The sequence below is a fragment of the Balaenoptera physalus genome (assembly GCF_965194825.1).
Source record: "Balaenoptera physalus genome assembly, chromosome: 5".
NCBI classification, from domain to species: Eukaryota; Metazoa; Chordata; class Mammalia; order Artiodactyla; family Balaenopteridae; genus Balaenoptera; species Balaenoptera physalus.
The window spans coordinates 41,034,076-41,057,412 of NC_138884.1; the positions used below are offsets into that span (position 1 = coordinate 41,034,076).

The 23,337-nt window shown below is 47.0% G+C and overlaps 1 long non-coding RNA gene across 1 annotated transcript in view; it reads right to left on the minus strand.

Moving 5' to 3' along the window:
• Positions 1 to 2,338: 2,338 nt before the first annotated feature.
• LOC309661410 overlaps positions 2,339 to 23,337 on the minus strand; it is an 85,149-nt gene continuing 64,150 nt past the window's right edge. The window contains exons 2-3 of the long non-coding RNA XR_014264031.1: positions 10,378 to 11,081; positions 2,339 to 2,482 (exon numbers count right to left, since the gene is read on the minus strand). This is a non-coding gene — a long non-coding RNA (uncharacterized lncRNA). The remainder of the gene's footprint in view (positions 2,483 to 10,377; positions 11,082 to 23,337) is intronic.

The following is a 23,337-nucleotide window of genomic DNA, read 5'->3' on the forward strand; positions in this document are numbered from 1 at the left end:
TAATCAGGGCCTTACTTCGAGGCTAGTGCTCCCCTTGACTTTCACTTTAGTTATAGAGCAGAGCAGGGTGAGCTTCCAACTAGGAATTGGAAGCACAAGGTTTCTTAAAGGAAAACTCAATATCTTCTCAGAACCATGCCTGCAGTGCCTAAAACCCCGGCAACAACAATGCTTTTCAGGTATATTCGAGGCCGCATGAACGGAGCTTTCATAATGGGCAAACAAGCCTTGTGCCCTCAGTCTCCAATTTGTAGGTTGACACGCAGTATACTCGCAGGACCAGAGCTTCCTGGCTCTATGCAGTGTTCTGTTACCAAAACGGGTGCTGATGAAAGGTTCCTAGGATTCTTGGAAAGCTTACTACCGTTAAACAAAAGCAGAACAGCAATGAAGACCTCAGGGTGCTGCTGCATGCCTCCCGATTTTCAAGGATAATCAGGGCCTTACTCGGAGGTTAGTGCTCACGTTGACTTTCACTTTTGGTATAAAGGAGAGCAGGGTGAGCTTCCAACTAGGAACTGGAAGCACAAGGTTTCTTTCGAGAAAACTCATTTTCTTCTCTTAGCCATGCCAGCAGTAAATAAAAGTACGGTAACAACAGTGCTTTTCAGGTAGCTTCGAGACTGCATGAGTGGAGCTTTCAAAACGGGAAAACAAGCTTTGTGCCATCAGTCGACCATTTCCAGATTGACACGCAGCATAAGTACATGTTGATGCTAACAAGTGAAAAGAGATTCGCGATACCCACTGGGGCTTTCCCTGGTTCAACTCTTTTCTACGACCGCTTTTCTGCGTGCAGCGAAGTGCTAAGCAAATGATGCGTGAGGGAGACTTAGGGGCCTGTGCATCTTCCAAAGACCTGCAGTGTTAAAACAAGAACTGTGCTTAAATTGTACTTGGAATGCAAGCCGACCACCTCCTTGAGGATGCGTGACTCTAAGTGTAAAAGGTGAAAAGGGATTAGAAGCAGAGTGTTTTTCTCAATAGAGTTCAGCTAGGGGAATGAGGATACATCCATTGCATGGAGGACAGTCTAGAAGTGTGTTCCTGAATCCTGTGTAGAGCTGAGGTAATCTGGCTCTCCCAAGGAACAGTGCAGTGTGTTGCCTTTCTCTAGCCAACACTGGGCTGTTCCAAAAGGCCTACCGGGCTGAAGTTGCTTAACTGACCCTGAGCTTCCTGGCTCTACTCAATATACTGGTACTGAAACGGGTGTTGAAGCAAGGTCCCTAGGAGTCTTGAAAAGCTTACAACTGTGAAACTATAGCAGAACAGTGAAGAAGGCCTCATGGAGCTACTCCAAGCCTCCGTTTGGCAAGGCAAATCAGGGCCTTCCTTCGAGGCTAGGTCTCACGTTGACTTTCAGTTTAGGTATAGAGCAGAGCAGGGTGAGCTTCCAACTAGGAACTGGAAGCACAAAGTTTCTTTCGGGAAAACTCATTTTCTTCGCAGAAGCAGGCAGGCAGTGACTAAACCCCCAGCAAAAACAATGCTTTTGAAGTATTTTCGAGGCCGCAGGAACGGAGCTTTTCTAATGGGAAACAAGCCTTGTGCCATCAGTCTCCAATTTCTAGGTTGACACGCAGCATACACGGAGGACCAGAGCTTCCTGGCTCTAGGCATTGTTCTGTTACCGAAACGGGTGCTGAAGCAGTGTTCCTAGGAGTCTTGGAAAGCTTACTACCGTTAAACTGAAGCAGAACAGTGATGAAGGCCTCATGGAGCTGCTGCACGCCTCCCGTTTTGCCAGGATAATCAGGGCATTACTTCGAGGCTAGTGCTCCCCTTGACTTTCACTTTAATTATAGAGCAGAGCAGGTGAGCTTCCAACTAGGAAATGGAAGCACAACGTTTCTTTCGGGAAAACTCATTTCTTCGCAGAAGCTGGCAGGCAGTAACTAAAAGGACAGTAACAACAGTGCTTTATAGGTAGCTTCGAGACTGCATGAGTGGAGCTTTCAAAATAGGAAATCAAGATTTGTGTCTCAGTCTCACATTTCCAGATTGACACGCAGCATAAGGACATGTTGATGCTAACAAGTCAAAAGAGATTCACGATACCCACTGGTGATTTCCCTAATTCTAATTTTTTCTACGTCCGCTTTTTTGCGTACAGCCAAGTGCCTAAACAAAGGATGCGCGAGGGCGATTTAGGGGCCTGTGCATCTTCCAAAGACCTGCAGTGTTACACCAAGAACTGTGCTTGAATTGTACTTCGAATGCAAGGCGACCGCCTCCTTGAGGATTCGTGACTCTAAGTGTAAAAGGTGAAAAGGGATTAGAAGCAGAGTGTTTTTCTCAATAGAGTTCAGCTAGGGGAATGAGGATACACCCATTGCATGGAGGACAGTCTAGAAGTGTGTTCCGGAATCCTGTGTAGAGCCGAGGTAATCTGGCTCTCCCAAGGAAGAGTGCAGTGTGTTGCCTTTCTCTAGCCAACACTGGGGTGTTCCAAAAGGCCTACGGGGCTGAAGTTGCTTACCTGACCCTGAGCTTCCTGGCTTTACTCAGGATAATGGTTTCAAAACGGGTGTGCAATAATGTCCCTAGGAGTCTGGAAAAGCTTACTACCGTGAAACTAAAGCAGAACAGTAAAGAAGGCCTCATGGAGCTACTCCACGCCTCCCCTTTGGCAAAGCAAATCAGGGCCTTACTTCGACGCTAGGGCTCACGTGGACTTTCACTTTAGGTATAGAGCAGAGCAGGGTGAGCTTCCAAGTAGGAACTGGAAGCACAAGGTTTCTAACGGGAAAACTCAATATCTTCTCAGAACCATGCAGACAGTGACTAAAACTTCGGCAACAACAATGCTTTTCAGGTATAAAGGAGGCCGCATGAACGGAGCTTTCCTAATGGGAAAACAAGCCTTGTGCCATCAGTCTCCAAATAGTAACTTGGTACACAGCATACACGCAGGACCATAGCTTTCCGGCTCTCGGCAGCTTTCTCATACTGAAACAGGTGCTGAAGCAAGGTCTCTAGGAGTCTTGGAAAGCTTACTACCATTAAACTAAAGGAGAACAGCGATGAAGACCTCAGGGATCTGCTGCACGCCTCCAGTTTTGCCAGGATAATCACGGCATTACTTCGAGGCTAGTGCTCCCCTTCATTTTCACTTTAGTTATAGAGCAGAGCAGGGTGAGCTTCCAACTAGGAACTGGAAGCACAAGGTTTCTTAAAGGAAAACTCAATATCTTCTAAGAACCATGCAGGCAGTGCCTAAAACCCCGGCAACAAGAATGCTTTTCTGGTATGTTCGAGGCCGCATGAACGGAGCTTTCATAATGGGCAAACAAGCCTTGTGCCCTCAGTCTCCAATTTGTAGGTTGACACGCAGTATACTCGCAGGTCCAGAGCTTCCTGGTTCTATGCAGTGTTCTGTTACCGAAACGGGTGCTGAAGCAAGGTTCCTAGGAGTCTTGGAAAGCTTACTACCTTTAAACTAAAGCAGAACAGTGACGAAGACCTCAGGGAGCTGCTGCATGCCTTCCGATTTGAAAGGATAATCAGGGCTTTACTTGGAGGTTAGGGCTCACGTTGACTTTCACTTTTGATATAAAGGAGAGCAGGGTGAGCTTCCAACTAGGAACTGGAAGCACAAGGTTTCTTTCGAGAAAACTCATTTTCTTCTCTTAGCCATGCCAGCAGTAAATAAAAGTACGGTAACAACAGTGCTTTTCAGGTAGCTTCGAGACTGCATGTGTGGAGCTTTCAAAACGGGAAAACAAGCTTTGTGCCATCAATCTCCCATTTCCAGATTGACACGCAGCATAAGTACATGTTGATGCTAACAAGTGAAAAGAGATTCGCGATACCCACTGGGGCTTTCCCTGATTCAACTCTTTTCTACGACCGCTTTTCTGCGTGCAGCGAAGTGCTAAGCAAATGATGCGTGAGGGAGACTTAGGGGCCTGTGCATCTTCCAAAGACCTGCAGTGTTACAGCAAGAACATTGCTTAAATTGTACTTGGAATGCAAGCCGACCACCTCCTTCAGGGTGCGTGACTCTAAGTGTAAAAGGTGAAAAGGGATTAGAAGCAGAGTGTTTTTCTCAATAGAGTTCAGCTAGGGGAATGAGGTTACATCCATTGCATGGAGGACACTCTAGAAGTGTGTTCCTGAATCCTGTGTAGAGCTGAGGTAAACTGGCTCTCCCAAGGAAGAGTGCAGTGTGTTGCTTTTCTCTAGCCACCACTGGGCTGCTCCAAAAGGCCTACGGGTTGAAGTTGCTTACCTGGCCCTGAGTTTCCTGGCTCTACTCAGTATACTGCTACCAAAACGGGTGCTGAAGCAAGGTCCCTAGGAGACTTGAAAAGCTTACTACTGTGAAACTAAAGCAGAACAGTGAAGAAGGCCTCATGGAGCTACTCGAAGCCTCCGTTTGGCCAAGCAAATCAGGGCCTTCCTTTGAGGCTAAGGCTCATGTTGACTTTCACTTTAGGTATAGAGCAGAGCAGGGTGAGCTTCCAATTAGGAACTGGAAACACAAGGTTTCTTATGGGAAAACTCAATATTTTCTCAGAACCATGCCGGCAGTGCCTAAAACCCCAGCAACCACAATGATTTTAGGTATATTCGAGGTCGCATGAACGGAGCTTTCCAAATGGGCAAAGAAGCCCTGTGCCATCAGTCTCCAAATATTAAGTTGGTACGCAGCATACACGCAGGACCAGAGCTTCCCGGCTCTAGGCAGATTTCTGATACTGAAACGGGTGCTGAAGAAAGGTCTCTAGGAGTCTTGGAAAGCTTACTACCGTTAAACTAAAGGAGAACAGCGATGAAGGCTTCATGGAGCTGCTGCACGCCTCCTGTTTTGCCAGGATAATCAGGGCCTTACTTCGAGGCTAGTGCTCCCCTTGACTTTCACTTTAGTTATAGAGCAGAGCAGGGTGAGCTTCCAACTAGGAATTGGAAGCACAAGGTTTCTTAAAGGAAAACTCAATATCTTCTCAGAACCATGCCTGCAGTGCCTAAAACCCCGGCAACAACAATGCTTTTCAGGTATATTCGAGGCCGCATGAACGGAGCTTTCATAATGGGCAAACAAGCCTTGTGCCCTCAGTCTCCAATTTGTAGGTTGACACGCAGTATACTCGCAGGACCAGAGCTTCCTGGCTCTATGCAGTGTTCTGTTACCAAAACGGGTGCTGATGAAAGGTTCCTAGGATTCTTGGAAAGCTTACTACCGTTAAACAAAAGCAGAACAGCAATGAAGACCTCAGGGTGCTGCTGCATGCCTCCCGATTTTCAAGGATAATCAGGGCCTTACTCGGAGGTTAGTGCTCACGTTGACTTTCACTTTTGGTATAAAGGAGAGCAGGGTGAGCTTCCAACTAGGAACTGGAAGCACAAGGTTTCTTTCGAGAAAACTCATTTTCTTCTCTTAGCCATGCCAGCAGTAAATAAAAGTACGGTAACAACAGTGCTTTTCAGGTAGCTTCGAGACTGCATGAGTGGAGCTTTCAAAACGGGAAAACAAGCTTTGTGCCATCAGTCGACCATTTCCAGATTGACACGCAGCATAAGTACATGTTGATGCTAACAAGTGAAAAGAGATTCGCGATACCCACTGGGGCTTTCCCTGGTTCAACTCTTTTCTACGACCGCTTTTCTGCGTGCAGCGAAGTGCTAAGCAAATGATGCGTGAGGGAGACTTAGGGGCCTGTGCATCTTCCAAAGACCTGCAGTGTTAAAACAAGAACTGTGCTTAAATTGTACTTGGAATGCAAGCCGACCACCTCCTTGAGGATGCGTGACTCTAAGTGTAAAAGGTGAAAAGGGATTAGAAGCAGAGTGTTTTTCTCAATAGAGTTCAGCTAGGGGAATGAGGATACATCCATTGCATGGAGGACAGTCTAGAAGTGTGTTCCTGAATCCTGTGTAGAGCTGAGGTAATCTGGCTCTCCCAAGGAACAGTGCAGTGTGTTGCCTTTCTCTAGCCAACACTGGGCTGTTCCAAAAGGCCTACCGGGCTGAAGTTGCTTAACTGACCCTGAGCTTCCTGGCTCTACTCAATATACTGGTACTGAAACGGGTGTTGAAGCAAGGTCCCTAGGAGTCTTGAAAAGCTTACAACTGTGAAACTATAGCAGAACAGTGAAGAAGGCCTCATGGAGCTACTCCAAGCCTCCGTTTGGCAAGGCAAATCAGGGCCTTCCTTCGAGGCTAGGTCTCACGTTGACTTTCAGTTTAGGTATAGAGCAGAGCAGGGTGAGCTTCCAACTAGGAACTGGAAGCACAAAGTTTCTTTCGGGAAAACTCATTTTCTTCGCAGAAGCAGGCAGGCAGTGACTAAATCCCCAGCAAAAACAATGCTTTTGAAGTATTTTCGAGGCCGCAGGAACGGAGCTTTTCTAATGGGAAACAAGCCTTGTGCCATCAGTCTCCAATTTCTAGGTTGACACGCAGCATACACGGAGGACCAGAGCTTCCTGGCTCTAGGCATTGTTCTGTTACCGAAACGGGTGCTGAAGCAGTGTTCCTAGGAGTCTTGGAAAGCTTACTACCGTTAAACTGAAGCAGAACAGTGATGAAGGCCTCATGGAGCTGCTGCACGCCTCCCGTTTTGCCAGGATAATCAGGGCATTACTTCGAGGCTAGTGCTCCCCTTGACTTTCACTTTAATTATAGAGCAGAGCAGGTGAGCTTCCAACTAGGAAATGGAAGCACAACGTTTCTTTCGGGAAAACTCATTTCTTCGCAGAAGCTGGCAGGCAGTAACTAAAAGGACAGTAACAACAGTGCTTTATAGGTAGCTTCGAGACTGCATGAGTGGAGCTTTCAAAATAGGAAATCAAGATTTGTGTCTCAGTCTCACATTTCCAGATTGACACGCAGCATAAGGACATGTTGATGCTAACAAGTCAAAAGAGATTCACGATACCCACTGGTGATTTCCCTAATTCTAATTTTTTCTACGTCCGCTTTTTTGCGTACAGCCAAGTGCCTAAACAAAGGATGCGCGAGGGAGATTTAGGGGCCTGTGCATCTTCCAAAGACCTGCAGTGTTACACCAAGAACTGTGCTTGAATTGTACTTCGAATGCAAGGCGACCGCCTCCTTGAGGATTCGTGACTCTAAGTGTAAAAGGTGAAAAGGGATTAGAAGCAGAGTGTTTTTCTCAATAGAGTTCAGCTAGGGGAATGAGGATACACCCATTGCATGGAGGACAGTCTAGAAGTGTGTTCCGGAATCCTGTGTAGAGCCGAGGTAATCTGGCTCTCCCAAGGAAGAGTGCAGTGTGTTGCCTTTCTCTAGCCAACACTGGGGTGTTCCAAAAGGCCTATGGGGCTGAAGTTGCTTACCTGACCCTGAGCTTCCTGGCTTTACTCAGGATAATGGTTTCAAAACGGGTGTGCAACAATGTCCCTAGGAGTCTGGAAAAGCTTACTACCGTGAAACTAAAGCAGAACAGTAAAGAAGGCCTCATGGAGCTACTCCACGCCTCCCCTTTGGCAAGGCAAATCAGGGCCTTACTTCGACGCTAGGGCTCACGTGGACTTTCACTTTAGGTATAGAGCAGAGCAGGGTGAGCTTCCAAGTAGGAACTGGAAGCACAAGGTTTCTAACGGGAAAACTCAATATCTTCTCAGAACCATGCAGACAGTGATTAAAACTTCGGCAACAACAATGCTTTTCAGGTATAAAGGAGGCCGCATGAACGGAGCTTTCCTAATGGGAAAACAAGCCTTGTGCCATCAGTCTCCAAATAGTAACTTGGTACACAGCATACACGCAGGACCATAGCTTTCCGGCTCTCGGCAGCTTTCTCATACTGAAACAGGTGCTGAAGCAAGGTCTCTAGGAGTCTTGGAAAGCTTACTACCATTAAACTAAAGGAGAACAGCGATGAAGACCTCAGGGATCTGCAGCACGCCTCCAGTTTTGCCAGGATAATCACGGCATTACTTCGAGGCTAGTGCTCCCCTTCATTTTCACTTTAGTTATAGAGCAGAGCAGGGTGAGCTTCCAACTAGGAACTGGAAGCACAAGGTTTCTTAAAGGAAAACTCAATATCTTCTAAGAACCATGCAGGCAGTGCCTAAAACCCCGGCAACAACAATACTTTTCTGGTATGTTCGAGGCCGCATGAACGGAGCTTTCATAATGGGCAAACAAGTCTTGTGCCCTCAGTCTCCAATTTGTAGGTTGACACGCAGTATACTCGCAGGTCCAGAGTTTCCTGGCTCTATGCAGTGTTCTGTTACCGAAACGGGTGTTGAAGCAAGGTTCCTAGGAGTCTTGGAAAGCTTACTACCTTTAAACTAAAGCAGAACAGCGACGAAGACCTCAGGGAGCTGCTGCATGCCTTCCGATTTGCAAGGATAATCAGGGCTTTACTTGGAGGTTAGTGCTCACGTTGACTTTCACTTTTGATATAAAGGAGAGCAGGGTGAGCTTTCAACTAGGAACTGGAAGCACAAGGTTTCTTTCGAGAAAACTCATTTTCTTCTCTGAGCCATGCCGGCAGTAACAAAAAGCACGGTAACAACAGTGCTTTTCTGGTAGCTTCGAGACTGCATGAGTGGAGCTTTCAAAACGGGAATACAAGCTTTGTGCCATCAGTCTCCCATTTCCAGATTGACAGGCAGCATAAGTACATGTTGGTGCTAACAAGTGAAAAGAGATTCGCGTTACCCACTGGGGCTTTCCCTGATTCAACTCTTTTCTACGACCGCTTTTCTGCGTGCAGCGAGGTGCTAAGCAAATGATGCGTGAGGGAGACTTAGGGGCCTGTGCATCTTCCAAAGACCTGCAGTGTTAAAACAAGAACTGTGCATAAATTGTACTTGGAATGCAAGCCTACCACCTCCTTGAGGATGCGTGACTCTAAGTGTAAAAGGTGAAAAGGGATTAGAAGCAGAGTGTTTTTCTCAATACAGTTCAGCTAGGGGAATGAGGATACATCCATTGCATGGAGGACAGACTAGAAGTGTGTTCCTGAATCCTGTGTAGAGCTGAGGTGATCTGGCTCTCCTAAGGAAGAGTGCAGTGTGTTGCCTTTCTCTAGCCAACACTGGGCTTTTCCAAAAGGCATACCGGGCTGAAGTTGCTTAACTGGCCATGAGCTTCCTGGCTCTACTCAATATACTGGTACTGAAACGGGTGTTGAAGCAAGGTCCCTAGGAGTCTTGAAAAGCTTACAACTGTGAAACTATAGCAGAACAGTGAAGAAGGCCTCATGGAGATACTCGAAACCTCCGTTTGGCAAAGCAAATCAGGGCCTTCCTTCCAGGCTAAGGCTCACGGTGACTTTCATTTTTCATATAGAGCAGAGCAGGGTGAGCTTCCGACTAGGAACTGGAAACACAAGGTTTCTTATGGGAAAACTCAATATTTTCTCACAACCATGCCGGCAGTGCCTAAAACCCCGGCAACCACAATGATTTTAGGTATATTCGAGGTCGCATGAACGGAGCTTTCCAAATGGACAAAGAAGCCCTTTGCCATCAGTCTCCAAATATTAAGTTGGTACGCAGCATACACGCAGGACCAGAGCTTCCCGGCTCTAGGCAGATTTCTGATACTGAAACGGGTGCTGAAGCAAGGTCTCTAGGAGTCTTGGAAAGCTTACTACCGTTAAACTAAAGCAGAACAGCGATGAAGACCTCAGGGAGCTGCTGCATGCCTTCCGATTTGCAAGGATAATCAGGGCTTTACTTGGAGGTAAGGGCTCACGTTGACTTTCACTTTTGATATAAAGGAGAGCAGGGTGAGCTTCCAACTAGGAACTGGAAGCACAAGGTTTCTTTCGAGAAAACTCATTTTCTTCTCTGAGCCATGCCGGCAGTAACAAAAACCACGGTAACAACAGTGCTTTTCCGGTAGCTTCGAGACTGCATGAGTGGAGCTTTCAAAATGGGAAAACAAGCTTTGTGCCATTAGTCGCCCATTTCCAGACTGACACGCAGCATAAGTACATGTTGATGCTAACAAGTCAAAACAGATTCACGATACCCACTCTGTTTTTCCCTGATTCAACTTTTTTCTACGACCGCTTGTCTGCGTGCAGCGAAGTGCCTAAACAAAGGATGAGTGAGGAAGATTTAGGGGCCTGTGCGTCTTCCAAAGACCTGCAGTGTTACAGCAAGAACATTGCTTAAATTGTACTTGGAATGCAAGCCGACCACCTCCTTCAGGGTGCGTGACTCTAAGTGTAAAAGGTGAAAAGGGATTAGAAGCAGAGTGTTTTTCTCAATAGATTTCAGCCAGGGGAATGAGGTTACATCCATTGCATGGAGAACACTCTAGAAGTGTGTTCCTGAATCCTGTGTAGAGCTGCGGTAAACTGGCTCTCCCAAAGAAGAGTGCAGTTGGTTGCTTTTCTCTAGCCAACACTGGGCTGCTCCAAAAGGCCTACGGGGTGAAGTTGCTTACCTGGCCCTGAGCTTCCTGGCTCTACTCAGTATACTGCTACCGAAACGGGTGCTGAAGCAAGGTCCCTAGGAGTCTTGAAAAGCTTACTACTGTGAAACTAAAGCAGAACAGTGAAGAAGGCCTCATGGAGCTACTCGAAGCCTCCGTTTGGCAAAGCAAATTAGGGCCTTCCTTCGAGGCTAAGGCTCACGTTGACTTTCACTTTAGGTATAGAGCAGAGCAGGGTGAGCTTCCAAGTAGGAACTGGAAACACAAGGTTTCTTATGGGAAAACTCAATATTTTCTCAGAACCATGCCGGTAGTGCCTAAAACCCCGGCAACAACAATGCTTTTTAGGTATATTCGAGGTCGCATGAACGGAGCTTTCCAAATGGGCAAAGAAGCCTTGTGCCATCAGTCTCCAAATAGTATGTTGGTACGCAGCATACACACAGGACCAGAGCTTTCTGGCTCTAGGCAGTTTTCTGAAACCGAAACGGGTGTTGAGGCAAGGTCTCTAGGAGTTTTGGAAAGCTTACTACCGTTAAACTAAAGGAGAACAGCGATGAAGGCTTCATGGAGCTGCTGCACGCCTCCCGTTTTGCCAGGATAATCAGGGCCTTACTTCGAGGCTAGTGCTCCCTTTGACTTTCACTTTAGTTATAGAGCAGAGCAGGGTGAGCTTCCAACTAGGAACTGGAAGCACAAGGTTTCTTAAAGGAAAACTCAATATCTTCTCAGATCCATGCCTGCAGTGTCTAAAACCCCGGCTTCAACAATGCTTTTCAGGTATATTCGAGGCCGCATGAAAGGAGCTTTCATAATGGGCAAACAAGCCTTGTGCCCTGAGTCTCCAATTTGTAGGTTGACACGCAGTATACTCGCAGGACCACAGCTTCCTGCCTCTATGCAGTGTTCTGTTACCAAAACGGGTGCTGATGAAAGGTTCCTAGGAGTCTTGGAAAGCTTACTACCGTTAAACTAAAGCAGAACAGCGATGAAGACCTCAGGGTGCTGCTGCATGCCTCCCGATTTGCAAGGATAATCAGGGCCTTACTTGGAGGTTAGTGCTCACGTTGACTTTCACTTTTGGTATAAAGGAGAGCAGGGTGAGCTTCCAACTAGGACCTGGAAGCACAAGGTTTCTTTCGAGAAAACTCATTTTCTTCTCTGAGCCATGCCGGCAGTAACAAAAAGCACGGTAACAACAGTGCTTTTCTGGTAGCTTCGAGACTGCATGAGTGGAGCTTTCAAAACGGGAAAACAAGCTTTGTGCCATCAGCCTCCCATTTTCAGATTGAAACGCAGCATAAGTACATGTTGATGCTAACAAGTCAAAAGTGATTCATGATACCAACTGGGGCTTTCCCTGATTCAACTTTTTTCTACGACCACTTTTCTGCATGCAGCGAAGTGCTTAAACAAAGAATGCGCGAGGGAGATTTAGGGCCCTGTGCATCTTCCAAAATCTTGCAGTGTTAAAACAAGAACTGTGCTTAAATTGTACTTGGAATGCAAGCCGACCACCTCCTTGAGGATGTGTGAATCTAAGTGTAAAAGGTGAAAAGGGATTAGAAGCAGAGTGTTTTTCTCATTAGAGTTCAGCTAGGGGAATGAGGTTACATCCATTGCATGGTGGAGAGTCTAGAAATGAGTTTCTGAATCCTGTGTAGAATGAGGTAATCTGGCTCTCCGAAGGAAGAGTGCAGTGTGTTGCCTTTCTCTATCCAACCCTGGGCTGTTCCAAAAGGTCTACGGGGCTGAGGTTGCTTACCTGGCCCTGAGCATCCTGGCTCTACTCAGTATACTGGTACTGAAATGGGTGCTGAAGCAAGGTCCCTATTAGTCTTGAAAAGCTTACAACCATGAAACTATAGCAGAACAGTGAAGAAGGCCTCATAGAGCTACTCCAAGCCTCCTTTTGTCCAAGCAATTCAGGGCCTTTCATCGAGGCTAGGGCTCACGTTGACTTTCATTTTAGGTATAGAGCAGAGCAGGGTGAGCTTGCAACTAGGAACTGGAAGCACAAGGTTTCTTTCGGGAAAACTCATTTTCTTCGCCGAAGCAGGCAGGAAGTGGCTAAATCACCGGCAAGAACAATGCTTTTCAGGTAGCTTCGAGAATGCATGAACGGAGCTTTCCTAATGGGAAAACAAGCCTTGTGCCATCAGTCTCCAAATAGTAAGTTGGTACGCAGCATACACGCAGGACCAGAGCTTCCCGGCTCTAGGCAGCTTTCTGATACCGAAACGTGTGCTGAAGCAAGGTCTCTAGGAGTCTTGGAAAGCTTACTACCATCAAACTAAAGGAGAACAGCGATGAAGGCCTCATGGAGCTGCTGCACGCCTCCTGTTTTCCCAGGATAATCAGGGCATTACTTCGAGGCTAGTGATCCCCTTGACTTTCACTTTAATTATAGAGCAGAGCAGGTGAGCTTCTAACTAGGAACTGGAAGCACAACGTTTCTTTCGGGAAAACTCATTTTCTTCGCTGAAGCTGGCAGGCAGTAACTAAAAGGACAGTAACAACAGTGCTTTATAGGTAGCTTCGAGACTGCATGAGTGGAGCTTTCAAAATAGGAAATCAAGATTTGTGTCTCAGTCTCACATTTCCAGATTGACATGCAGCATAAGGACATGTTGATGCTAACAAGTCAAAAGAGATTCACGATACCCACTGGTGATTTCCGTAATTCTAATTTTTTCTACGTCCGCTTTTTTGCGTACAGCCAAGTGCCTAAACAAAGGATGCGCGAGGGCGATTTAGGGGCCTGTGCATCTTCCAAAGACCTGCAGTTTTACACCAAGAACTGTGCTTAAATTGTACTTGGAATGCAAGGCGACCGCCTCCTTGAGGATGCGTGACTCTAAGTGTAAAAGGTGAAAAGGGATTAGAAGCAGAGTGTTTTTCTCAATAGAGTTCAGCTAGGGGAATGAGGTTACATCCATTGCATGGAGGACAGTCTAGAAGTGTGTTCTTGAATTCTGTGTAGAGCTGAGGTAATCTGGCTCTCTCAAAGAAGAGTGCAGTGTGTTGCCTTTCTCTAGCCAACACTGGGGTGTTCCAAAAGGCCTACGGGGCTGAAGTTGCTTACCTGACCCTGAGCTTCCTGGCTTTACTGAGTATAATGGTTTCAAAACGGGTGTTCAACAAGGTCCCTAGGAGTCTGGAAAAGCTAACTACCGTGAAACTAAAGCAGAACAGTGATGAAGGCCTTATGGAGCTGCTCCACGCCTTCCGTTTGGCAAGACAAATCAGGGCCTTACTTCGAGACTAGGGCTCACGTGGACTTTCACTTTAGGTATAGAGCAGAGCAGGGTGAGCTTCCAACTACGAACTGGAAGCACAAAGTTTCTTTCGGGAAAACTCATTTTCTTCGCAGAAGCAGGCAGGCAGTGACTAAATCCCCAGCAAAAACAATGCTTTTGAAATATTTTCGAGGCCGCAGGAACGGAGTTTTCTAATGGGAAACAAGCCTTGTGCCATCAGTCTCCAATTTCTACGTTGACACGCAGCATACACGGAGGACCAGAGCTTTCTGGCTCTAGGCATTGTTCTGTTACCGAAACGGGTGCTGAAGCAATGTTCCTAGGAGTCTTGGAAAGCTTACTACCGTTAAACTGAACCAGAACAGCGATGAAGGCCTCGTGGAGCTGCTGCATGCCTCCCGATTTGCAAGGATAATCAGGGCCTTACTTGGAGGTTAGTGCTCACGTTGACTTTCACTTTTGGTATAAAGGAGAGCAGGGTGAGCTTCCATCTAGGAAATGGAAACACAAGGTTTCTTATGGGAAAACTCAATATTTTCTCAGAACCATGCCGGCAGTGCCTAAAACCCCGGAAACAACAATGCTTTTCTGGTATGTTCGAGGCCGCATGAACGGAGCTTTCATAATGGGCAAACAAGCCTTGTGCCCTCAGTCTCCAATTTGTAGGTTGACACGCAGCATACACGGAGGACCAGAGCTTCCTGGCTCTAGGCATTGTTCTGTTACCGAAACGGGTGCTGAAGCAATGTTCCTAGGAGTCTTGGAAAGGTTACTACCGTTAAACTGAAGCAGAACAGCGATGAAGGCCTCGTGGAGCTGCTGCATGCCTCCCGATTTGCAAGTATAATCAGGGCCTTACTTGGAGGTTAGTGCTCACGTTGACTTTCACTTTTGGTATAAACGAGAGCAGGGTGACCTTCCATCTAGGAAATGGAAACACAAGGTTTCTTATGGGAAAACTCAATATTTTCTCAGAACCATGCCGGCAGTGCCTCAAACCCCGGCAACAACAATGCTTTTTAGGTATATTCGAGGCCGCATGAACGGAGCTTTCCAAAAGGGCAAAGAAGCCTTGTGCCATCAGTCTCCAAATAGTAAGTTGGTACGCAGCATACACACTGGAGCAGAGCTTTCTGGCTCTAGACAGTTTTCTGATACCGAAACGGGTGATGAAGCAAGGTCTCTAGGAGTCTTGGAAAGCTTACTACCGTTAAACTAAAGGAGAACAGCGATGAAGGCTTCATGGAGCTGCTGCCTGCCTCCTGTTTTGCCAGGATAATCACGGCCTTACTTCGAGGCTAGTGCTCCCCTTGACTTTCACTTTAGTTATAGTGCAGAGCAGGGTGAGCTTCCAACTAGGAACTGGAAGAACAAGGTTTCTTTCGGGAAAACTCAATATCTTCTCAGAACCATGCCTGCAGTGCCTAAAACCCCGGCAACAACAATGCTTTTCAGGTATATTCGAGGCCGCATTAACGGAGCTTTCATAATGGGCAAACAAGCCTTGTGCCCTCAGTCTCCAATTTGTAGGTTGACACGCAGTATACTCGCAGGACCAGAGCTTCCTGGCTCTATGCAGTGTTCTGTTACCAAAACGGGTGCTGATGAAAGGTTCCTAGGACTCTTGGAAAGCTTACTACCGTTAAACAAAAGCAGAACAGCGATGAAGACCTCAGGGTGCTGCTGCATGCCTCCCGATTTTCAAGGATAATCAGGGCCTTACTTGGAGGTTAGTGCTCACGTTGACTTTCACTTTTGGTATAAAGGAGAGCAGGGTGAGCTTCCATCTAGGAACTGGAAACACACGGTTTCTTATGGGAAAACTCAATATTTTCTCAGAACCATGCCGGCAGTGCCTAAAACCCCGGCAACAACAATGCTTTTTAGGTATATTCGAGGCCGCATGAACGGAGCTTTCCCAAAGGGCAAAGAAGCCTTGTGCCATCAGTCTCCAAATAGTAAGTTGGTACGCAGCATACACACAGGACCAGAGCTTTCTGGCTCTAGGCAGTTTTCTGATACCGAAACGGGTGATGAAGCAAGGTCTCTAGGAGTCTTGGAAAGCTTACTACCGTTAAACTAAAGGAGAACAGTGATGAAGGCTTCATGGAGCTGCTGCACGCCTCCTGTTTTGCCAGGATAATCAGGGCCTTACTTCGAGGCTAGTGCTCCCCTTGACTTTCACTTTAGTTATAGTGCAGAGCAGGGTGAGCTTCCAACTAGGAACTGGAAGCACAAGGTTTCTTTCGGGAAAACTCAATATCTTCTCAGAACCATGCCTGCAGTGCCTAAAACGCCGGCAACAACAATGCTTTTCAGGTATATTCGAGGCCGCATGAACGGAGCTTTCATAATGGGCAAACAAGCCTTGTGCCCTCAGTCTCCAATTTGTAGGTTGACACGCAGTATACTCGCAGGACCAGAGCTTCCTGGCTCTATGCAGTGTTCTGTTACCAAAACGGGTGCTGATGAAATGTTCCTAGGACTCTTGGAAAGCTTACTACCATTAAACAAAAGCAGAACAGCGATGAAGACCTCAGGGTGCTGCTGCATGCCTCCCGATTCGCAACGATAATCAGGGCCTTACTTGGAGGTTAGTGCTCACGTTGACTTTCACTTTTGGTATAAAGGAGAGCAGGGTGAGCTTCCAACTAGGAACTGGAAGCACAAGGTTTCTTTCGAGAAAACTCATTTTCTTCTCTGAGCCATGCCGGCAGTAACAAAAAGCACGGTAACAACAGTGCTTTTCTGGTAGCTTCGAGACTGCATGAGTGGAGCTTTCAAAACGGGAAAACAAGCTTTGTGCCATCAGTCTCCCATTTCCAGATTGACACGCAGCATAAGTACATGTTGATGCTAACAAGTGCAAAGAGATTCGCGTTACCCACTGGGGCTTTCCCTGATTCAACTCTTTTCTACGACCGCTTTTCTGCGTGCAGCGAAGTGCTAAGCAAATGATGCGTGAGGGAGACTTAGGGGCCTGTGCATCTTCCAAAGACCTGCAGTGTTAAAACAAGAACTGTGCTTAAATTGTACTTGGAATGCAAGCCGACCACCTCCTTGAGGATGCGTGACTCTAAGTGTAAAAGGTGAAAAGGGATTAGAAGCAGAGTGTTTTTCTCAATAGAGTTCAGCTAGGGGAATGAGGATACATCCATTGCATGTAGGACAGTCTAGAAGTGTGTTCCTGAATCCTGTGTAGAGCTGAGGTAATCTGGCTTTCCCAAGGAAGAGTTCAGTGTGTTGCCTTTCTCTAGCCAACACTGGGCTCTTCCAAAAGGCCTACCGGGCTGAAGTTGCTTAACTGGCCCTGAGCTTCCTGGCTCTACTCAATATACTGGTACTGAAACGGGTGTTGAAGCAAGGTCCCTAGGAGTCTTGAAAAGTTTACAACTGTGAAACTATAGCAGAACAGTGAAGAAGGCCTCATGGAGCTACTCCAAGCCTCCGTTTGGCAAGGCAAATCAGGGCCTTCCTTCCAGGCTAGGGCTATCGATGACTTTCAGTTTAGGTATAGAGCAGAGCAGGGTGAGCTTCCAACTAGGAACTGGAAGCACAAAGTTTCTTTCGGGAAAACTCATTTTCTTCGCAGAAGCAGGCAGGCAGTGACTAAACCCCCAGCAAAAACAATGCTTTTGAAGTATTTTCGAGGCCGCAGGAACAGAACTTTTCTAATGGGAAACAAGCCTTGTGCCATCAGTCTCCAATTTCTAGGTTGACACGCAGCATACACGGAGGACCAGAGCTTCCTGGCTCTAGGCATTGTTCTGTTACCGAAACGGGTGCTGAAGCAATGTTCCTCGGAGTCTTGGAAAGCTTAGTACCGTTAAACTGAAGCAGAACAGCGATGAAGGCCTCGTGGAGCTGCTGCATGCCTCCCGATTTGCAAGGATAATCAGGGCCTTACTTGGAGGTTAGTGCTCACGTTGACTTTCACTATTGGTATAAAGGAGAGCAGGGTGAGCTTCCATCTAGGAACTGGAAACACAAGGTTTCTTATGGGAAAACTCAATATTTTCTCAGAACCATGCCGGCAGTGCCTAAAACCCCGGCAACAACAATGCTTTTTAGGTATATTCGAGGCCGCATGAACGGAGCTTTCCAAAAGGGCAAAGAAGCCTTGTGCCATCAGTCTCCAAATAGTAAGTTGGTACGCAGCATACACACAGGACCAGAGCTTTCTGGCTCTAGGCAGTTTTCTGATACCGAAACGGGTGATGAAGCAAGGTTTCTAGGAGTCTTGGAAAGCTTACTACCGTTAAACTAAAGGAGAACAGTGATGAAGGCTTCATGGAGCTGCTGCACGCCTCCTGTTTTGCCAGGATAATCAGGGCCTTACTTCGAGGCTAGTGCTCCCCTTGACTTTCACTTTAGTTATAGAGCAGAGCAGGGTGAGCTTCCAACTAGGAACTGGAAGCACAAGGTTTCTTTCGGGAAAACTCAATATCTTCTCAGAACTATGCCTGCAGTGCCTAAAAGCCCGGCAACAACAATGCTTTTCAGGTATATTCGAGGCCGCATGAACGGAGCTTTCATAATGGGCAAACAAGCCTTGTGCCCTCAGTCTCCAATTTGTAGGTTGACACGCAGTATACTCGCAGGACCAGAGCTTCCTGGCTCTATGCAGTGTTCTGTTACCAAAACGGGTGCTGATGAAAGGTTCCTAGGACTCTTGGAAAGCTTACTACAGTTAAACTGAAGCAGAACAGCGATGAAGGCCTCGTGGAGCTGCTGCATGCCTCGCGATTTGCAAGGATAATCAGGGCCTTACTTGGAGGTTAGTGCTCACGTTGACTTTCACTTTTGGTATAAAGGAGAGCAGGGTGAGCTTCCACCTAGGAAATGGAAACACAAGGTTTCTTAAGGGAAAACTCAATATTTTCTCAGAACCATGCCGGCAGTGCCTAAAACCCCGGCAACAACAATGCTTTTCTGGTATGTTTGAGGCCGCATGAACGGAGCTTTCATAATGGGCAAACAAGCCTTGTGTCCTCAGTCTCCAATTTGTAGGTTGACACGCAGTATACTCGCAGGACCAGAGCTTCCTGGCTCTATGCAGTATTCTGTTACCAAAACGGGTGCTGATGAAATGTTCCTAGGACTCTTGGAAAGCTTACTACCGTTAAACAAAAGCAGAACAGCGATGAAGACCTCAGGGTGCTGCTGCATGCCTCCCGATTTGCAAGGATAATCAGGACCTTACTGGGAGGTTAGTGCTCACGTTGACTTTCACTTTTGGTATAAAGGAGAGCAGGGTGAGCTTCCAACTAGGAACTGGAAGCACAAGGTTTCTTTCGAGAAAACTCATTTTCTTCTCTGAGCCATGCCGGCAGTAACAAAAAGCACGGTAACAACAGTGCTTTTCTGGTAGCTTCGAGACTGCATGAGTGGAGCTTTCAAAACGGGAAAACAAGCTTTGTGCCATCAGTCTCCCATTTCCAGATTGACACGCAGCATAAGTACATGTTGATGATAACAAGTGCAAAGAGATTCGCGTTACCCACTGGGGCTTTCCCTGATTCAACTCTTTTCTACGACCGCTTTTCTGCGTGCAGCGAAGTGCTAAGCAAATGATGCCTGAGGGAGACTTAGGGGCCTGTGCATCTTCCAACGACCTGCAGTGTTAAAACAAGAACTTTGCTTAAATTGTACTTGGAATGCAAGCCGACCACCTCCTTGAGGATGCGTGACTCTAAGTGTAAAAGGTGAAAAGGGATTAGAAGCAGAGTGTTTTTCTCAATAGAGTTCAGCTAGGGGAATGAGGATACATCCATTGCATGGAGGACAGTCTAGAAGTGTGTTCCTGAATCCTGTGTAGAGCTGAGGTAATCTGGCTCTCCCAAGGAAGAGTGCAGTGTGTTGCTTTTCTCTAGCCAACACTGGGCTCTTCCAAAAGGCCTACCGGGCTGAAGTTGCTTAACTGGCCCTGAGATTCCTGGCTCTACTCAATATACTGGTACTGAAACGGGTGTTGAAGCAAGGTCCCTAGGAGTCTTGAAAAGCTTACAACTGTGAAACTATAGCAGAACAGTGAAGAAGGCCTCATGGAGCTACTCCAAGCCTCCGTTTGGCAAGGCAAATCAGGGCCTTCCTTCCAGGCTAGGGCGATCGTTGACTTTCAGTTTAGGTATAGAGCAGAGCAGGGTGAGCTTCCAACTAGGAACTGGAAGCACAAAGTTTCTTTCGGGAAAACTCATTTTCTTCGCAGAAGCAGGCAGGCAGTGACTAAATCCCCAGCAAAAACAATGCTTTTGAAGTATTTTCGAGGCCGCAGGAACGGAGCTTTTCTAATGGGAAACAAGCCTTGTGCCATCAGTCTCCAATTTCTAGGTTGACACGCAGCATACACGGAGGACCAGAGCTTCCTGGCTCTAGGCATTGTTCTTTTACCGAAACGGGTGCTGAAGCAATGTTCGTAGGAGTCTTGGAAAACTTACTACCGTTAAACTGAAGCAGAACAGTGATGAAGGCCTCGTGGAGCTGCTGCATGCCTCCCGATGTGCAAGGATAATCAGGGCCTTACTTGGAGGTTAGTGCTCACGTTGACTTTCACTTTTGGTATAAAGGAGAGCAGGGTGAGCTTCCAACTAGGAACTGGAAGCACAAGGTTTCTTTCGAGAAAACTCATTTTCTTCTCTGAGCCATGCTGGCAGTAACAAAAAGCACGGTAACAACAGTGCTTTTCTGGTAGCTTCGAGACTGCATGAGTGGAGCTTTCAAAACGGGAAAACAAGCTTTGTGCCATCAGTCTCCCATTTCCAGATTGACACGCAGCATAAGTACATGTTGATGATAACAAGTGCAAAGAGATTCGCGTTACCCACTGGGGCTTTCCCTGATTCAACTCTTTTCTACGACCGCTTTTCTGCGTGCAGCGAAGTGCTAAGCAAATGATGCGTGAGGGGACTTAGGGGCCTGTGCATCTTCCAACGACCTGCAGTGTTAAAACAAGAACTGTGCTTAAATTGTACTTGGAATGCAAGCCGACCACCTCCTTGAGGATGCGTGACTCTAAGTGTAAAAGGTGAAAAGGGATTAGAAGCAGAGTGTTTTTCTCAATAGAGTTCAGCTAGGGGAATGAGGATACATCCATTGCATGGAGGACAGTCTAGAAGTGTGTTCCTGAATCCTGTGTAGAGCTGAGGTAATCTGGCTCTCCCAAGGAACAGTGCAGTGTGTTGCCTTTCTCTAGCCAACACTGGGCTGTTCCAAAAGGCCTACCGGGCTGAAGTTGCTTAACTGGCCCTGAGCTTCCTGGCTCTACTCAATATACTGGTACTGAAACGGGTGTTGAAGCAAGGTCCCTAGGAGTCTTGAAAATCTTACAACTGTGAAACTATAGCAGAACAGTGAAGAAGGCCTCATGGAGCTACTCCAAGCCTCCGTTTGGCAAGGCAAATCAGGGCCTTCCTTCGAGGCTAGGGCTCACGTTGACTTTCAGTTTAGGTATAGAGCAGAGCAGGGTGAGCTTCCAACTAGGAACTGGAAGCACAAAGTTTCTTTCGGGAAAACTCATTTTCTTCGCAGAAGCAGGCAGGCAGTGACTAAATCCCCAGCAAAAACAATGCTTTTGAAGTATTTTCGAGGCCGCAGGAACGGAGCTTTTCTAATGGGAAACAAGCCTTGTGCCACCACTCTCCAATTTCTAGGTTGACACGCAGCATACACGGAGGACCAGAGCTTCCTGGCTCTAGGCATTGTTCTGTTACCGAAACGGATGCTGAAGCAATGTTCCTAGGAGTCTTGGAAAGCTTACTACCGTTAAACTGAAGCAGAACAGCGATGAAGGCCTCGTGGAGCTGCTGCATGCCTCCCGATTTGCAAGGATAATCAGGGCCTTACTTGGAGGTTAGTGCTCACGTTGACTTTCACTAGTGGTATAAAGCAGAGCAGGGTGAGTTCCATCTAGGAAGTGGAAACACAAGGTTTCTTATGGGAAAACTCAATATTTTCTCAGAACCATGCCGGCAGTGCCTAAAACCCCGGCAACAACAATGCTTTTTAGGTATATTCGAGGCCGCATGAACGGAGCTTTCCAAAAGGGCAAAGAAGCCTTGTGCCATCAGTCTCCAAATAGTAAGTTGGTACGCAGCATACACACAGGACCAGAGCTTTCTGGCTCTAGGCAGTTTTCTGATACCGAAACGGGTGATGAAGCAAGGTCTCTAGGAGTCTTGGAAAGCTTACTACCGTTAAACTAAAGGAGAACAGCGATGAAGACTTCATGGAGCTGCTGCACGCCTCCTGTTTTGCCAGGATAATCAGGGCCTTACTTCGAGGCTAGTGCTCCCCTTGACTTTCACTTTAGTTATAGTGCAGAGCAGGGTGAGCTTCCAACTAGGAACTGGAAGCACAAGGTTTCTTTCGGGAAAACTCAATATCTTCTAAGAACCATGCCTGCAGTGCCTAAAACGACGGCAACAACAATGCTTTTCAGGTATATTCGAGGCCGCATGAACGGAGCTTTCATCATGGGCAAACAAGCCTTGTGCCCTCAGTCTCCAATTTGTAGGTTGACACGCAGTATACTCGCAGGACCAGAGCTTCCTGGCTCTATGCAGTGTTCTGTTACCAAAACGGGTGCTGATGAAATGTTCCTAGGACACTTGGAAAGCTTACTACCGTTAAACAAAAGCAGAACAGCGATGAAGACTTCAGGGTGCTGCTGCATGCCTCCCGATTTGCAACGATAATTAGGGCCTTACTTGGAGGTTAGTGCTCACGTTGACTTTCACTTTTGGTATAAAGGAGAGCAGGGTGAGCTTCCAACTAGGAACTGGAAGCACAAGGTTTCTTTCGAGAAAACTCATTTTCTTCTCTGAGCCATGCCGGCAGTAACAAAAAGCACGGTAACAACAGTGCTTTTCTGGTAGCTTCGAGACTGCATGAGTGGAGCTTTCAAAACGGGAAAACAAGCTTTGTGCCATCAGTCTCCCATTTCCAGATTGTCACGCAGCATAAGTACATGTTGATGCTAACAAGTGCAAAGAGATTCGCGTTACCCACTGGGGCTTTCCCTGATTCAACTCTTTTCTACGACCGCTTTTCTGCGTGCAGCGAAGTGCTAAGCAAATGATGCCTGAGGGAGACTTAGGGGCCTGTGCATCTTCCAACGACCTGCAGTGTTAAAACAAGAACTGTGCTTAAATTGTACTTGGAATGCAAGCCGACCACCTCCTTGAGGATGCGTGACTCTAAGTGTAAAAGGTGAAAAGGGATTAGAAGCAGAGTGTTTTTCTCAATAGAGTTCAGCTAGGGGAATGAGGATACATCCATTGCATGGAGGACAGTCTAGAAGTGTGTTCCTGAATCCTGTGTAGAGCTGAGGTAATCTGGCTCTCCCAAGGAACAGTGCAGTGTGTTGCCTTTCTCTAGCCAACACTGGGCTGTTCCAAAAGGCCTACCGGGCTGAAGTTGCTTAACTGACCCTGAGCTTCCTGGCTCTACTCAATATACTGGTACTGAAACGGGTGTTGAAGCAAGGTCCCTAGGAGTCTTGAAAAGCTTACAACTGTGAAACTATAGCAGAACAGTGAAGAAGGCCTCATGGAGCTACTCCAAGCCTCCGTTTGGCAAGGCAAATCAGGGCCTTCCTTCGAGGCTAGGGCTCACGTTGACTTTCAGTTTAGGTATAGAGCAGACCAGGGTGAGCTTCCTACTAGGAACTGGAAGCACAAAGTTTCTTTCGGGAAAACTCATTTTCTTCGCAGAA